We start from the raw sequence: 18,716 nt of genomic DNA on the forward strand, positions 1-18,716 counted from the left end.
GCAGGGAGCCTGAACCCAAAACTGCGATCAGAGAATCGTGTGTGTGAAGGGTTTCTTGAGTCCTCCGTGTTCCCCTGTGGAAGCGAGTGGAGGTGCCTCGAACCTGCACACAAGATGCTCTCAGGAGACCCTGAGCTCCCATTGCGCCTGTGAAAGGAAAATATTTTGGGCCCCCCAAAATCATTAAATTAAACTTAAGCTGGGAGCTGCTTAGGACAAACCTGCTTCCCATTTTATTTAAAGTCACTCCCCTGCTTCCCCTGCTCACTGAGATAGATGCATATTTGATTTGCCTCCTTTGGAAAGGTGTTTGTGCTGGGCAGCACCAAGGCGCGGTGCAGGGAATGGTTCAGGACTGCGAGCAGATGCAGGCCAGGACTGTGTGTCCAGGAGCGGCAGGCGCCAAGTGCTGCTGCGTGGTCAGCGGCACCAGGTGCAGTCGGGGCTTGGGCACCTCCAGGTCATGCTTGCGTTTCTCCAGGGCGATCTCAGGCTTCCACAGGGTCTCCAGGGGACACAGCTGAGAGCCGACTGTCAGAGCGTCCAGAAGGCTCGTCTTACCGCAGCCCTTTTGCTGTCTTGGTTCCCGTGGATCCCGTTGCTCAGGCGGCGCAGGGGCTCCCTGTACTTGGGCAGCGGCTTTAGCTTGTCCAGGCACTGCTGCTGCTCGGCCTGGCTGGAGCCCGCTGGGCTCATGACTGAGCCGCGTTTCATAGGGGCGTTTAAAGATCCGGGTCATGGGACTCTGAAGTTCTGGCGGTGCGCCATCCCTGGGCTCTGGGAGGGTTTCGGTGAGGGGCTGGGCAGGAAGCTAGCCACTGGGCGCTGGGGCAGGGCCGGAGCTGATGTTGGAGTTGGGCTGTGAGACCGGGGCTGATCGGGTTGTGAGGACGGCAGTCGGGGAGGGGACATCGACTGCAGGGTCTGCACCTGTTGGCCCTGCGACGGCGAGGACATCATGGGGAGGCTGCTCTGGCTACCATGGACTCCGGGAGCCACCACCTGGGGAGCCTCAGCGGTCCGCACCACTGTCAGCTACTGCGTCCGGGACTGCACCGGCTGCAGCGGGGCTGCACTTGCAGCTGCTGAACTACCCTTGGAGCTCAGACAAATTGCAGCTGTTGTTGGGCATACATCTGTCCAGGGAATGCTTGCACTTGCCACACCAAAGGCTGGGTCTGTGACTGACTGTGGCGGGAGCTGCAATGGTTGGTTCTGAGCAGCTGGAGGTTGCCGGGACTATGGCAGCTGCTAGTGGTGGTGTGGTTGACGTATCTGCTGCAGCTGCTGGGGCAGGACCTGGGAGGGGGCAGGCTGCAGCAGACATTGCATTGGTGGCTGCTGTATTGGCACTGGGCCTGCAAAGCCTGTTGCTGCTGCTCCTGTAGCTGCAGCTGTGCCCTGTGCTGCTGCGTCTGTTGCTGGTTTTGATGATTCAATATAATTGGAAATTTTATTGGTCTTTTGTATTTTTTTTAGTCTCCATTTCTGTTCTGATTTTGTTTTGTTTTGTTTTGAGACGGATTCTTGCTTTGTCACCCAGACTGGAGTGCAAAGGCACGATCTCAGCCCACTGTAACCTCTGCCTCCCCCGTTCAAGCGATTCTCCTGCCTCAGCCTCCCAAGTAGCTGGGATTACAGGCACCAGCCACCATGCCTGGCTAATTTTTGTATCTATAGTAGAGACTCGGTTTTGCTATGTTGGCTAGGCTGGTCTCAAACTCTTGACCTCAGGTGGTCCGCCTGCCTTGGCCTCCCAAAGTGCTGGGATTATGGGCGTGAACCACCACCCTGGCCTCTGCTCTGATCTTTGTTATTTCTTTTCTTCTACTAACTTTGGGTTTGCTTTGCTCTTGCTTTGCTATTTCTTTAAGATGCAACATTAGGTTGTTTATTGGAAGTTTTTCTACTTTTTATGTAGGTGTTTATTGCTATAAACTTCCCCCTTAGTACTGCTTTTGTTGTATCCCATAGATTTGGTTACATTTTGTTTCCATTTTCATTTGTCTCAAGAAATTTTTAAAACATTTTCTTCTTAATTTCTTCATTGACTCAATGGTCATTCAGAAGCATGTAGTTTAATTTCCATGTGTTTGTATGGTTTTCAAAGTTTCTTTAGTTATTTATTTCTAGTTTTATTCCATATTATTAAATATGTGTTAATATTTAATAAAGCATATTAAATAAAACATATTTAATATGTTTTATTAAATATTAAAATATATTTAATGTAATTTCATGTTTTCAAAAAATTTTTTTGAAACGTGTTTTGTGGTCTACCGTATGGTCAATCTTTGGGTCTGTTTTATGTGCTGGGGAGAAGGATGTGTATTCTGAAGCTGATGGATGAAATATTCTGTAAATATGTATTAGGTCCATTGAGTCTACAGTACAGATTGTCTGATGATTCTTTGTTAACTTTCTGTTTAGATGATCTGTTCAGTGCTGAAAGTGGGGTGTTAAAGTCCCAGCTATTACTTTATTGGTATTTGTCTCTCTAACTCTAATAATATTTGCTTTATATATCTGAGTGCTCCAATGCTGGGTACATATATATTTATAATAGTTATATTCTCTTGAAGAATTGATGATTATATAATAAACTTTATTGTCTCTTTTTACAGTTTTTGTCTTGAAATCTATTTTGTCTCATCTAAGTGTAGCTAGCTGCTCTTGCTCTTTTTTGGTTTTCATTTCATGGAACATCTTTTTCAACTCCTTCATTTTCAATCTATATGTGTCTTTATAGGTGAAGTGGATTTCTTGTAGGAAGCCTATAGTTGGCTCTTGTCTTTTAATTGATTGAGCTACTCTGTGTTTTTTGATTGGAGCATTTAGTCCATTTACCTTCAGTGTTATTATTGATAGGTAAGGGCATACTGTTGCAATTTTGCTACTTTTTTTCTCGTTGATTGTTTGGTCCTCTCTTCCTTTCTTTTGTGCTTCCTGTGTTCCTTTGTATAAAAGTGAGTTGCTCTGGTAGTATGTTTTAACTGCTTGCTTTTTCTATTTTGTGGATACCTATCATAGGATTTTGGTTTTTGGTTACCATGAAGCTTGTATAGAACATCTTATAACCAATTATTTTAATCTAATGACAACTTCTTTTTACCTTCTTCTTTTGCAGAGTTTGACGGTCAGAGGTGAGAGCTTAGGGTCTTCCTGGGTGATTCCTGATCACGTGCCTGGCCCTGAGCATCCACATTGCCTTCTAGATTTCCAAAACTATTGTCACAGCCCTAAATTCCAAAGAGTATCCTTTCCAAGTCTTCCTTCCTAGGTTTTTTCAGCAAGACTATTTTTGCCCCAACTGATATCCTTTTCTCAGATGAGTGGGGTCAGCCATTTCCATTTAAATGTTTTTAACAGGCATTTAGTTATTGATTTGATATTTTTCTGCTTTTTCGTTGATGGAATTCTGCTGTAAGCTTCCTTCAGAGCATGGTTTTCAATTAATCCTGTAAGTTTTTTTAGGTTTTGTCTGCTTTTTCATTTATCTTAAAATACTGTCTTATACTACTTGTGGTTTCTTTTTTGGCCTTTTATTATTTTGGAAAGTTTCTGCTAAACTTCACATTTTTAGGAGTTTCCCAGATTTCTTCCTTTCATTGATCCTTAATGTGCTTTTATCATGATGAGAAAATATTCTTTGTATTATTTTAATCCTTCAATTTAATTGGTGTTTGTTTTATGGCTTTGCATAGTGTCTTAGAAAATGTTCTGTGTGCATTTGGGAAGAATACAGATTGTGCTGTTGAATGGTGCGTTCTGTATGTATCTGTTAGGTGTATTTGGTTTCTAATGTTGTTCATATTTTCTATTTCCTTGTTATCTTGTGTCTAGTTGTTATACCCATTAGTGTAAGTGGGGTATTAAAGTCTCCAACTATCATTGCTGAATTATTTCATTTCTGTCAAGTTTTGCTTCTTGTGTTTCTGTACTCTTTCCCTGAGTGCATACATGTCAATAAGTTTTACATTTTCCTGATTAATTTACCCTTTGTCGTTATAAAATATCCTTATTTCTGTTAATATTTTTGTTGTTGTTTTAAAGTAAGTTTGTCTAATTTTAGACAATTCCTTTTGTCCCTCTAAGAAACAGTCTATTCAGAAGGTGCCGTGATTGTCCCTGGCAGGGAGGGTTGGTGCCCTGGACTTGGTGGAGAGAGCAGCAATGCTGTGTCCACAGGGCTGAGTGCAGCTGCCTAACAGCAGGGACTCACAGTAACAGTGGCCAGGACACCTTGGGCACATTGGCCACAATGATGCCAGTGAGGAATATAACAGAGTCCAGGATGTGATACTGCAGGGACACTGCCATGATGAAGAAAAGGGTGCCGGTGGAGATGGCCATTCCCGCCACAAACCAACACAGTGCCCCCTCTCAGCGGCAATGGCGTCTTCTCATTTCCAACTCCTGAGATCAAGGAGGCAATACGACCAGTGGTGTGCGGTCACCGTGCCGATCGCTATGCCGTGGCGATGCCTACCAGGGAAGTAGACATTTTATTCCAGGGATGTTAGCTATGAGGGGCACACAGCCAGCTTGTAGCCCTCCCTCAGCACTTGCATGATCCATGAGTGTGTGATGTTACGAAGACCAAACATGTGTCATCTAGGCCCTTCAGTTTCATGCTTCCTCTACGACAAGCTTTGTAACAAGGTGTCACAAAGAACAGACATGAGGCCCCAGAAGGGAGAAGGGGTGTGGGTGGGCATGCAGCCTGAGAGCTAGCAGCCTCACCTCCCAGACAGGTTGGAGAAGAGAAACAGATGTTCTTGTTCCCAAGAGGGTCTCGTGTGCAACTCAGAGGAGCGGGCCTAGGGCTCAGACTCCCCCATGACTGGCGAGTTACCCACCTAGAAGAAATGTGGAAAACAGATCAAAATTAGGCACCTTGTTCCTTGCCTCTTACACTGAGGTAGGGAAAGGTGGAACACCAGCTGCTCTAAGCACAGTCCCCAGGGCTGGTGACCCTGCCACTTGCCCGACACCCCCGGGAAGGCAGCACCTTGATATCTGCAGAGATCTGGTCTTCTCTTCAGCCTCCACAATGTCCACACCCCAGCTGCTCTGCAGCGATGATCTCCTCAGAATCTCAGATGACAAGAGCTTGCTGCAGAAGAAAGCTGTGACAGGTGCCTCATATCCTAGAAGGACCCCAGCCCTCCTCTCCAATCTGTGCTGCAGCAAACCCCAGCATGGAGGCCTTGGAACCTGAAGCTGTCACATTGGCAAGAATACAACTGAAGATGGTTTGACCTAGGAGCTGAAGACTCTAAGAACTATTCTTTCTTAAGCTCAAAGAGATGTTCTTGGAACCAGAAAAGGCTGCTGTCAGGCAGATCTAACAAAGCAAGAGCCCTGGACCTCATAGAAAGGGAAATAAGGGTGAGCTATACTGGCTGGGCATCTGGGAAGAACACTGAAGGTGTTAATAATCTCGTGAGGGTCAGGGAAATTCTAACAAGGTGATCTCCTGCTTTAAGCTTGGCAGGAGGCATCCTTTGCACCTAGAACCTTCACTCCAGCCAGCAGCTCCCTGAGCCAGGGCCAGCATGGCTTTCCTGCCTTGGACACCTGTCAGGGTTCCTGGTGAGAGGGGAGTGCTAGGTCCCCTCGCTGAGTGCATTTTGGGACTCAGACTGTCTCAGAACAGTCACAGATCAACAATCCCAGGTGGATCTCCTCTGCTTTTGGTTAAGAAACTCCCTGACCTTCTACAGGCTCCTTCCAGAAGCCCCCAGATAACTGTCCACAAATGCTGAGAGCAGGCATAGATGTTGGACAGTGATTCACATTTTCCTGGATGGGAACACGCTTGATCATCAAAATCCTGTGAGGAACAGGGTTCAGAGAGATGTAACTTGCCCAAGCTTTCTCAGAGAGGGAAGGGCAGGCCGGAGCTTGAGCAGGGACTCTCGGCTCCTGGGGCCCCAAGCTCCTACTCTCCTGAGGCTTCCTCACCTGGGAGTCACCAGAGACCAGAGGAGGGGTGGCTGGCACCCACCTGAGGATCATCTTAAAGAGGTGGACACGATGTCAGTGCTTTTTATCTCTTGCCAACAAGTAAAGATCCCTATCAAAATGACAACTAGGACAAGCACATAGCCAAGTACACCTGGGTGAGGAGCAGGGACAACAGCCAGAGAAATAGGCAGCAGCAAGGACCCAAGCCTGGAGGTTGGGGCTCTCCATAGGAGGATGTGATGCTGGCAGCTGTGACCTGGTGTAATTTACAGGCCACAGCATTCACCTATGTTAAGTGCACCATTTGTTGATTTTTTTGTAAGTTTGCAGAGTTGTGCAACCATCCTGCACTTCAGCCTCAGCATCTCAATACTGCCAGCAGATGCCCCCTGCCCTTCTGCAGTACCCTCTGCTCCATCCGCAGTCCCGGCACCACTGATCTGCTTCCTGCCCTGTGGATGTGCCTATTCTGCACATTTCACGTCAATTTAATCCTGCAACACGTGGCTGGCTGCCTCTGGTTTCTGTCTGTCAGCGTCATGCGGAGGATTCAATTTTGTGATTTGATTTCCCAGGTCTCATCAGGCACACATGCTCTCCATGTTAAAGGGAAAGCCTAGCTTGGGGGAAACAGAGCCCAAAGATACTTCACATGGATGCAGATTTTCTTCCTCTTAAAAATGCAGGGTGCTTCATGTCTGTCTCTCTCTTTTGTAAAATTCATGCACAAACTGCCTGTGAGACATTGGAAAGGCAGATACCATTTCTGTTTTACAGCAGAAGAAATGACTGTTTTTCCCACACCCATGCAGTGACAGCCTCTGTTCTCCCTGTTACTGCCTGAGCAAAACCAGGAGGGGACACTCAAGAGACTTATATTGTCCAGGGACTGTTGGGAGTGCTGAACCCCACATGCGATCCAGCACAGGAGGGTGCCCGTCCACAGGAGGAGGGAGAACCTTTCACCATCTGCTTGAGGAACCTGACAATCTCTGGTGTCTGCTTGGGAGGCGTGAGGACACTGGGCCCATGGTGGGCCAGCAGCTTGGCTGCTCTGGTGCCGGAGAGACCCTGAGAAGGCCAAGCAAAGCACACGTGCAAAGACAAATAGGAAGCAGACATTTCTTCTCCTTCGGGAGTTGGGCTGCATATTTTTGCAGCTTAGGGTTAGGCATCCATGTGCCCAAAGAAGGTCCTGGGAAAAGGGGGCCATGCCTCATCCCTCCAGCTGCCCACCCTTTTTGAAAGAATATGTAATCCTTAATACCAGTCAGGCAATATGCTGTGTATACTTCCTTACTTATTCTTCAAAATAACCATCCAAGGAAGGGACCGTTTGAAGTTATCAGAACTCTGCATTTAGAAAATCACTTTTCAAGAGCCCGCATTGCCAAGTCAATCCTAAGCCAAAAGAACAAAGCTGGAGGCATCATGCTACCTGACCTTCAAACTATACTACAAGGCTACAGTAACCAAAACAGCATGGTACTGGTACCAAAACAGAGATATAGATCAATGGAACAGAACAGAGCCCTCAGAGATAACGCCGCATATCTGCAAATATCTGATCTTTGACAAACCTGAGAAAAACAAGCAATGGGGAAAGGATTCCCTGTTTAATAAATGGTGCTGGGAAAACTGGCTAGCCATATGTAGAAAGCTGAAACTGGATCCCTTCCTTACACCTTATACAAAAATTAATTCAAGATGGATTAAACACTTAAATGTTAGACCTAAAACCATAAAAACCCTAGAAGAAAACATAGGCATTACCATTCAGGACATAGGCATGGGCAAGGACTTCATGTCTAAAACACCAAAAGCAATGGCAACAAAAGCCAAAATTGACAAATGGGATCTAATTAAACTAAAGAACTTCTGCACAGCAAAAGAAACTACCATCAGAGTGAACAGGCAACCTACAAAATGGGAGAAAATTTTCACAACCTACTTATCTGACAAAGGGCTAATATCCAGAATCTACAATGAACTCAAACAAATTTACAAGAAAAAGGCAAACAACCCCATCAAAAAGTGGGTGAAGGACATGAACAGACACTTCTCAAAAGAAGACATTTATGCAGCCAAAAAACACATGAAAAAATGCTCGCCATCACTGGCCATCAGAGAAATGCAAATCAAAACCACAATGAGATACCATCTCACACCAGTTAGAATGGCAATCATTAAAAAGTCAGGAAACAACAGGTGCTGGAGAGGATGTGGAGGAATAGGAACACTTTTACACTGTTGGTGGGACTGTAAGCTAGTTCAACCATTGTGGAAGTCAGTGTGGCCAATACTCAGGGATCTAGAACTAGAAATACCATTTGACCCAGCCATCCCATTACTGGGTATATACCCAAAGAATTATAAATCATGCTGCTATAAAGACACATGCACATGTATGTTTATTGTGGCACTATTCACAATAGCAAAGCCTTGGAAGCAACCTAAATGTCCAACAATGATAGACTGGATTAAGAAAATGTGGTGCATATACACCATGGAATACTATGCAGCCATAAAAAATGATGAGTTCATGTCCTTTGTAGGGACATGGATGAAACTGGAAACCATCATTCTCAGTAAACTATTGCAAGGACAAAAAACCAAACACCGCATGTTCTCACTCATAGGTGGGAATTGAACAATGAGAACACATGGACACAGGAAGGGGAACATCACACTCTGGGGACTGTTGTGGGGTGAGGGGAGAGGGGAGGGATAGCATTAGGAGATACACCTAATGCTAAATGATGAGTTAATGGGTGCAGCACACCAGCATGGCACATGTATGCATATGTAACAAACCTGCACGTTGTGCACATGTACCCTAAAACTTAAAGTATAATAATAATAAAATTTAAAAAAATAGAATTAATAACACTGATTGAGACCAGGAATGGAAGTTGGGAGTTGGAAACAGAGATACTTCATGATATTCCCTTATAAATTTTAACCATATGAAAATATTATCTTTTCAAAAAACCATCAATCAGTGTAAATTCTACAAATATGGAATGAGCATAAATACGTACTTCTTGCAAATCTTTGGTTTTATAGCTAAAATAATTAACAGTGATTATCGAATTCTTACTACATGACAGAGACTAAGTGCAAAAAGTAGAATGGAGAACAAGATAGTAATTTTCCTGATTCTATAAAGACAGATGAAATTATAGATGAGCACATAAAAGTTATAAGAACATCCTAGTGTCATTTGCACAGGAGAGCAAAAAATTATCATTACTATACTGATAAGCTAACCATTATTATTCACTACCAAAGCTTATTTTATATATTATATAAATTATATTTATATAAATATGTTTTATATAATAAAATATTCATATATTGTATATAATATAGTTAATACCTATTGATAAGCAACATCTTGGTTATTTTAAGGGATTAATAATGTTTCTAAATATGTTCACTTTATAAGTAAAAATAAAGTTTTGCGTAATCTTTGTCAATCAAAAAAAAAAGAAAATATTTACAGAGAACTAAGCCAACTGGTGGTTTTATTCTCATCATTTTCTTTTCCTTCATCCCTTCCTTTTTTCAAAACCCTACGAAACGGTATATGTACAAAAGAACCATGTCTAACCTCAGGTTTTAATTCAAGGAAGACAGAAATTTCCCCTCCCAAATAAACCCCAAAATAATGAAGCCAGTAATTCAATAAGGGAAAGAAAAATAACATTTTCTTGGAGGAAAGTTGCCTGCTAATGGGGCACCACAGTTTTCAATCTAAGCTGCCCCCAGGCATTGATAGTGGCCAAAAGGACGGATTTCCCAGAGACTTTCCAGAAGAGGAGTCGCCAGGCACATTCTCTTTTTTCCCTGCTTTATAATTGTATCTGGTATGGTCACCAGGGAAAGTCAGGCCTTCAGCTAGTTTTGAGCTGTGTGAGCTAAGCCCTGTTTCGGCTGAGACTAGCTTACACAACATAGAGAAACCCTGTGTCTACAAAAAATAAATAAATAAAAAATCAGGCTGGGCACGGTGGCTCATGCCTGTAATCCCAGCACTTTGGGAGGCTGAGGCAGGTGGATCACCTGAGGTCCGGAGTTCGAGACCAGCCTGACCAACAAGGAGAAACCCCGTCTCTACTAAAAATACAAAATTAGCCGGGCGTGGTGGCACATGCCTGTAATCTCAGCTACTTGGGAGGCTGACGCAGGAGAATGGCTTGAACCCGGGAGGCAGAGGTTGCTGTGAGCCGAGATTGCACCATTACATTCCAGCCTGGGCAACAAGAGTGAAACTCCATCTCAAAAAAAATAAAAATAAAAATCAGCTGGGTGTGGTGGCACATGCCTGTAGTCCCAGCTACTCAGCGGGTTGAGGTTGGGGGATCACTTGAGCCTGGGAGATTGAGGCTGCAGTGAGCCAAGATCATGCCACTGCACTACAGCCTGGGTAACAGAGCGAGACCTTGTTTCAAAAAAAAAGACAAAAGAAGGGTCAGTGAGTTGTTGTTGATGGTTATACAGCTGATCATGACTAACTTAGATATTACTTATAATGGGTGTGATAGCTATTACTGATTATCACAGCCTGAATTGTGTCCCCTCTCCAAAAAAAAATTATGTTTGATATCCTAACTCTCAGTGTCTAAGAATGACTGCATTTCAAGATTGGGTCTTTAAAAAAATAAATAAGGTTAAATGAGTTTGTTGGAGTGGGCTCTAATCCAATATAACTGGTGCTCTGGTAAGTAGAGGAGATTAGGACACAGACAGGTACAGAGGAAAGACCATGTGAAGGTGCAAGGAGAAGATGGCCACCTACTAACCAAGAATAAAGGCCTCAAAACAAAACAAAAAAAAGGCCTCAAGGTGTCAACCCTGCTGACACCTTGATCTTGGAGATCTGGCCTCCAGAATTGTGAGAAAATAGATTTCTGTTGCTAAAGCCACCCAGACTGTGGTACTTTGTAATGGCAACCCTAGCAAAGTATACACTTGAGTAATAAATTAGTAGATTTGATGACATTGATATTTCCATTATTTATTTTATTCAACTAATACCTCTAATAACTATTATTATATTAAACACTTACTCTGGATTAAGTATAGCATGAAACGTTCTACATACATTATCTGTTTTATTCTCTCAAGACAATTCTGTCATGTAGGTACTACTTTTTTCCACATTTTGTATATGAGAAAATGTCATCGATGGCTAGAAGGGTTTGAGAAACTTGCCTAAGTTGACCTGCAGGTGGGGGGCTGTGGTCTGATCCTCGGTCATCTGATTCCAGAACCAGCTTTCTGTCACCACCATCAAGGGACACTAGGATATTTTGTAGTGTTTATTAAAATCAAGAAAGTTAAGAGAATATAAACATGAGAGGTCCATGATGCCTGTCTTGAGGAGTTCACATTCAAGTTGACAAAACAAGAGAAGAAATAAGTATAATTCTAGAGAAGATAGGGTAACTGCCATGTAAAACGCTCTGTCCAGAACTGATATTTATAACTTGGATGAGGGAATTGATGGCACAATTATAAATGGTGCTGAGGATGCAGCTGGAAGAGGCAACATTATTCCTTGGATAACAGACTCAGAATGTTTAAAAAATGATTAAAAAAAAAAACTACCTTGTCAGGCTGGAATGATTGACCAAACATAGAGAAATGATGCGTGATGAACAAATAAACTTCCAAGTACAAAAAAAAAAAGCTGGATCAGAACAATAACAAAGTAATGTAGCCTGTTGTGTGAACAAAGGTCATTTTAGTTTTATATTAGTCAGCTGTGTCACTCATTGTGGACTGAGTCATTCAACAAACATGTATAGGGTGGCTCCTAGGAGCAAGTGGAAGGAAGTCACTGCTCTCAAGGAACTGTCAGTCCAGTAGGGAAAGAGACAAGAGGAAATCATGATCAAAGAATCTGACGGGGCTGGGCGCAGTGACTCACGCTTGTAATCCCAGCACTTAGGGAGGCTGAGGCGGGCGGATCGTAAGGTCAGGAGATCGAGACCATTCTGGCTAACACGATGAAACCCCATCTCTACTAAAAATGCAAACAATTAGTCGGGCATGGTGGTGGGCACCTGTAGTGCCAGCTACTCGGGAGGCTGAGGCAGGAGAATGGCATGAACCCGGAAGGCGGAGCTTGCAGTGAGCTGGGATCATGCCACTGTACTCCAGCCTGGGTGACAGAGTGAGACTCCGTCTCAAAAAAAAAAAAAAAAAAAAAAGAATCTGACGGATGCTTTTAGATTAATCTGAATAAAGCACCTCGGTAAATGAGAGAGAAAGCAAGTAACTTTTTATAGGGTCATAATAGGATTTGAGTTGGGAAGGAGTTTGCTGGGCAGAGAACCAAGTTCATGATAATCTAGGAGGAAGAACCAGTGAGTAAATATTCAACCGTATGGAAAAGCTCTGCCCTGTTTGAAATGGCTAACATTTAAGTTTAAACACTGGCAGAGGCATAGGTTGAGGCTAAAATTTTGACTGCGACTGGGTTTTGAAGGGCAGTCCAGTTAATGCTGCTGAGTTTGGCCTTCCTCTTGTATGCAACAACAGGATGATAAAGATTTCTAGAGAGGAAACATGACCACATTTGATTTTTTGGAAGGTAATTGTTGCAAGCAATGTACAGAAAAGACTGGAGGGTGGAGAGAACAGTTTCAGGGAGATCAGTTAAGAGGTGGTTGCACTTTTCCAGTAAGAAAAGTTGCAGCCTGAGGAAAGTAGACTCTGCTAAAAATACTGATACTAATAGAACGGCTGTGGCTCTTTCCACTGTCCTGGCTCAAAGTGAAGTTTTGAACTGTTTTGTTTTTTGTTTTTTGTTTTTCTGAAACCACCCAAGTTGAGCTGCTGGTTCTCTCTGCACTACCCTGTCCTGTCGGGCATCCACGGTTCTACCCTTTCTTTTAGGGGCCTTAAAAAGTGCTGGGTTATTGAAAAATATTTATAGTAGAGTTGAGATGGGCTGACTGAAACATCAGGATGTATACGGGTCACATTTCTCCTGGGTGCTCATGGAGTGAGGTGCAAACAGCGATCAGAGGAAGACCTTCACGGGGGGCAATGAAGGCAATGCTAGCAGTTCTCCTGGCGGGACGGGGAACAGCACTCCCCTGAACGGTGGTGGACAGACTTCAGCGTGGCTTGGTTCCATCACCTGCCCGACTGCCCTTGGTTTGGCTGTATTGGTCTTCTTTAGGGCAGAAACTGAGTTCTTTCCAAGTATGATCTCTGCTCTTCTCTGTGTGATCCCTGGAAGCCATGCAGGTCACCCTGACCTCGTTCTTGTCAGGTTCTCTGTCATCCTATTGACTCCCTGGAAAACCGCAACCTTAATTGTTTATTTGTAGGCTAATGTTATACCTTTATCTTTCAAATCTTTGCCTTTTGATTTTCAAAAATTGTTCTTTCAAAAATCTTGGTTCTTGTAAACTAACAGCTTTCCAAACTATCATCTTTTATGTGGACTTCAAAATATTGACTCTCTTTTTCTTTACTTTTCTTTTTTTTGAGACAGAGTTTTGCTCTCGTTGCCCAGGCTGGAGTGCAATGGCACGATCTCTGCTCGCTGCAACCTCTGCCTCCCAGGTTCAAGCAATTCTCCTGCCTCAGCCTCTCAAATAGCTGGGATTATAGGTGTGAGCCACCATGCCGGCTAATTTTTGTATTTTTAGTAGAGATGGAGTTTCACTACGTTGGTCAGGCTGGTCTCGAACTTCTCACCTAGTCATCCACCCACCTCGGCCTCCCAAAGTGCTGGGATTACAGGCGTGAGCCACCGTACCCAGCTGACTCTCTTTTTCTTTGTGTTTGACTAAATACATTTTAAACCTCTGTTCTCACATTCCCCTTAAAAATATCTTTTAACAGTTTGCATTCTCTTTGTGTTTCAGCTAAATAAATTTTAAACTTCTGTTCTCTCATTTCCCTTAAACTAAAGATATCACTAGCAGTTTGTATCCTTATATAGGGACATGCATGATCAGACAGGTATGGAAAAGAAAAGCATACTAAATTATTTTCTAAATATAATTTATTACAATAATTATTTTAGAAGCTAACTAAAATTATGATATCCTAGGAGGATAAAAATTACTAAAATGGACTCAAGAAGAAACAGAAAAAAAGAAAAGCCTAATTCGAATGATAGAAAAAAAGCTGAAAAAGATGTCAAAGTCCTCAACTATTTCATAATAGAGATGCCCAGTTTTGTGCATGTAGTCTTTGAGGATTATATGTAATGCCTATGATTATTTTTTAAATTGCTCTGAAGCATTGGTTTTCAAAATATTGGCTGGGCATGGTGGCTCACTCCTGTAATCCCAGCATTTTGGGGGAGGCCAAGGTGGGCAGATTACTTGAGGTCAGGAGTTTGAGACCAACCTGGCCAACGTGGTGAAAACCCATCTCTACTAAAAATACAAAATTCAGCTGGGTGTGGTGGTGCACGTCTGTAATCTCAGCTACTTGGGATGCTGAGGCAGAAGAATTGCTTGAATCTGGAAAGTGGACATTGCAGTGAGCTGAGATTGTGCCACTGCACTCCAGCCTGGGCAACAGAGCAAGACTCTGTCTCAAATAAATAAATATATATATGCACAATAATCACTTGGGGAGTTTATTAAACATATGAATTCCTTTCTCCTCTCTCCCCATCTTCTCTTTGGGACTTTGATATAGTAGTTATGGGATGGGATCTGGGAATCTGAATTTTAAACAAACAGATGCTTAGAGAACCATACGGTCCTTACAGAAACCTGTTCTAAAGCCATAGTCTTTTTAAATATGAAGTTTGCAGAAAAAATTCATTAGGATGGATTAAAGAAATAGAACTTTAGTTATTTTTCCTAATAAAATAATAAATTTCAGTTTCATTTTAATAGCATTTAACTGCTTGAGCTGGCTCCCTCTCTGAGTTCTTATGTCAAATGGCCAATTCACATGCATGGTCCAACAGATATTCTTTTTTTTTATTATACTTTAAGTTTTAGGGTACATGTGCACAATGTGCAGGTTAGTTACATATGTATACATGTGCCATGCTGGTGTGCTGCACCCATTAACTCATCATTTAACATTAGATATATCTCCTAATGCTATCCCACCCCCCTCCCCCCACCCTACAACAGGCCCCGGTGTGTGATGTTCCCCTTCCTGTGTCCAAGTGTTCTCTTTGTTCAATTCCCACCTATGAGTGAGAACATGAGGTGTTTGGTTTTTTGTCCTTGCGATAGTTTACTGAGAATGATGGTTTCCAGCTTCATCCATGTCCCTACAAAGGACATCAACTCATCATTTTTTATGGCTGCATAGTATTCCATGGTGTATATGTGCCACATTTTCTTAATCCAGTCTATCATTGTTGGACATTTGGGTTGGTTCCAAGTCTTTGCTATTGTGAATAGTGCCACAATAAACATACCTGTGCATGTGTCTTTGTAGCAGCATGATTTATAATCCTTTGGGTATATACCCAGTAATGGGATGGCTGGGTCAAATGGTATTTCTAGTTCAAGATCCCTGAGGAATCGCCACACTGACTTCCACAATGGTTGAACTAGTTTACAGTCCCACCAACAGTGTAAAAGTGTTCCTATTTCTCCACATCCTCTCCAGCACCTGTTGTTTCCTGACTTTTTAACGATTGCCATTCTAACTGGTGTGAGATGGTATCTCATTGTGGTTTTGATTTGCATTTCTCTGATGGCCAGTGATGGTGAGCATTTTTTCATGTGTCTTTTGGCTGCATAAATGTCTTCTTTTGAGAAGTGTCTGTTCATATCCTTCACCCACTTTTTGATGGGGCTGTTTGTTTTTTTCTTGTAAATTTGTTTGAGTTCATTGTAGATTCTGGATATTAGCCCTTTGTCAGATGAGTAGATTGCAAAAATTTTCTCCCATTCTGTAGGTTGCCTCCAACAGATATTCTTGAAAGAAAGTGTAGGTGGCGCCTGGTCCCCTCACCAGTGTGTTTGCTCTTTAAACACTGCATGGCAATTTCCAATTATGTGGGTTATACCATATAGTTGTCACGAAAGGAATCCTCACAAAATGAACAAGTGGCATGATTATATTCCTGAAGAGAAGCCACAGATTGAAGACAGAGCACTACTAGATGATGCTTTTCCTATTTGTAGTTCAAGGAAAAGATTTCATCAATCACATTATGAGTCAAACACAAGGATGATCTAATCAGATATGAAAAGCATTTGCTCAGTAATTTTAAGTGATCAGAAATGTTACTGGAAAATAGAGATCCATACACAGTATCAGCAATAGCAAACCTTATCTTAATTGGATATTGTACCTGCGAATTAACTAATAAAAGGATGAGGTCGGCCGGGCGCGGTGGCTCAGGCCTGTAATCCCAGCACTTTGGGATGCTGAAGCGGGCGGATCAGAAGGTCAGGAGATCAAGACCATCCTGGCTAACACAGTGAAACCCTGTCTCTACTGAAAATACAAAAAATTAGCTGGGCGTGGTGGCAGGCACCTGTAGTCCCAGCTACTTGGGAGGCTGAGGCGGGAGAATGGCATGAACCCGGGAGGCGGAGCTTGCAGTGAGCGGAGATCAGGCCACTGCACTCCAGCCTGGGCGACAGAGCGAGACATGAGACTCCATCTCAAAAAAAAAAAAAAAAAAAAGATGAGGTCTTTAGGATGCTGAGCACTTAAAATCTAAGCATCCAGAATATTATTAAAATAATTTTAATTAGAGATATGATTTGTAAATAAATGAAAATTCACATATTGTGGTAATATTTCAACAGCATTTTTTTGCTGATAAATGTGTATCATTAAACATATTAAGCGTCTTCTTTCAAGCAGCACTATTCAAAATGTGGTTCATGGGCTTCTGGTGGTCATGAACTATTTGTTACAAGTTCACGATAAATATGGCAGTGACAGTCAGCATTTAGAGACTTTTACAGCAATTTGGTAGAGTAATTTAGTGTCTATTGAATGTAATCATAAAGAAATTAAACTTTTATTTTGATTGTTTGTGGCTTCTTATTTTACTTTTCTACTAATTTCTTTTTGTTTTGTTTTAACCATAATAGCAGTACATAATGGATGGGAAACTGCAAAAAAGGATTTCACACAGATAATTTGAAAAACATTGTTTTAAAGCATAGAAAACAATCCTAATTTATGTATAATGTATAATATCCTAATTTATTTTATAAATTAGCTTAGCCTTGAAATAAAAACCTGACAAATATCCCACAATAAGAAACCTAAAATTACATTGAGTAAAATATTAGCAAATCCATCCAGTCTCAAATTAAAATACTAATATGCTATGACCAAGTTGAATTTTTTTTTTCTTTAACTTTTAAACTGCAGTGATGGATTAATTTTTAATAATGTGTTATTTATGTTATAGTATTGGCTTAAAAGAGACAATAATATAATTACACTGCTAAATATTCATGAAAAATTATTTCATGAACAACAAAACAGGATATTAAGCAGTAATGAGTTTTTGTTTTGATTTATATTTTCTTCTTTTGTTTATTGCTATGTTCTAAACTTTCAATAATGCCTTTTTTTTTTTTTTTTTTTTTGAGACGGAGTCTCACTCTGTCGCCAGGCTGGAGTGCAACGGTGCGATCTCGGCTCACTGGAACCTCCACCTCCCAGGTTCAAGCGATTCTCCTGCCTCAGCCTCCCAAGTAGCTGGGACTACAGGTGTGTGTCACCATGCCTAGCTAATTTTTGTATTTTTAGTTGAGACGGGGTTTCACCATGTTGAAGAGATCAAGAGATCATGAGGTCTCCCAAAGTGATTGGATTACAGGCTTGAGCCATTGTGCCCTACCAGTACTTTTTTTTTTTTTAAGAGACAGGATCTTGCCCCGTCACCTAGGCTAGAGTACAATGGCACAATTATAGCTAACTGCAACCTTGAAGTCCTGGGCTCAAGTGTTCCTCTTATCTCAGCCTCCCAAGTAGCTGGGACTACAGGTGTGTACCACCACTCCTGGCTAATTTATTTATTTATTTGTTGTAGAGATAGGGTCTTGCTATGTTGCCAAGGCTGATCTCAAACTCACAGCCTTAAGTGATCCTCCTGCCTTGACCTCCTAAAGTGCTGGGACTAGAAGCGTGAGCCACTGTGCCTGGACTATAACATATATAATTTTATGTAATAAGTTAAAAAATGTATAGTCATTATCGGTATAAAACATTGCGTGTGCCTGGAGTCTAAATGCCTATAAAACATGTAAGGATTTAATATTACTCACTTACAGGTTTACACGTTTTCTACCAGCTTGTTTTGGAAGTAATTTACTCAATGGCTCATTTTAGTTTCATCTTCAGGAATGAGCAATTTGTAATTGACAAAGAAAAGCAATAAAAAAACCCATTAGCATCTCTCAAACTACTGTGCATTACATGCATTTGCATTAACAAAGACAGACTTTTTGTTCTCTGAAAAGTATCAGGTCTTTTTTTCTCCCCGCGCTGTGGCCTTACTTATTTCCTAGGTAACAGGGTCCAGTCTTCTTCCCTTGAAATTTCCCTCCCCTGATGGGTCTGCCTTCTAGATAGTTCCTTTCTTTGTTTATGTGATTACTCTGAACTTCCCACCCTTCTTTACTGCCTACCTGTCGAATGCTTTTTCTAATAGTTCTAGTCATCGATAATCAACCTTGGGTTTGACTCACGTTGTGACTGATGAAATCTTTTTTTTGAACTGCAAGTAGGAAAAGCATCCACTTTTTTCTTTGAACACTTAAATCACA

The 18,716-nt window shown here is 42.1% G+C and overlaps 1 pseudogene; it reads right to left on the minus strand.

Annotated features, from left to right (window-relative positions):
* Window positions 1–446: 446 nt before the first annotated feature.
* On the minus strand, window positions 447–4,353 carry LOC470533 (mediator of RNA polymerase II transcription subunit 15-like; annotated as a pseudogene).
* Window positions 4,354–18,716: the final 14,363 nt, after the last annotated feature.

The sequence above is a fragment of the Pan troglodytes genome, chromosome 13 (assembly GCF_028858775.2).
Source record: "Pan troglodytes isolate AG18354 chromosome 13, NHGRI_mPanTro3-v2.0_pri, whole genome shotgun sequence".
NCBI classification, from domain to species: Eukaryota; Metazoa; Chordata; class Mammalia; order Primates; family Hominidae; genus Pan; species Pan troglodytes.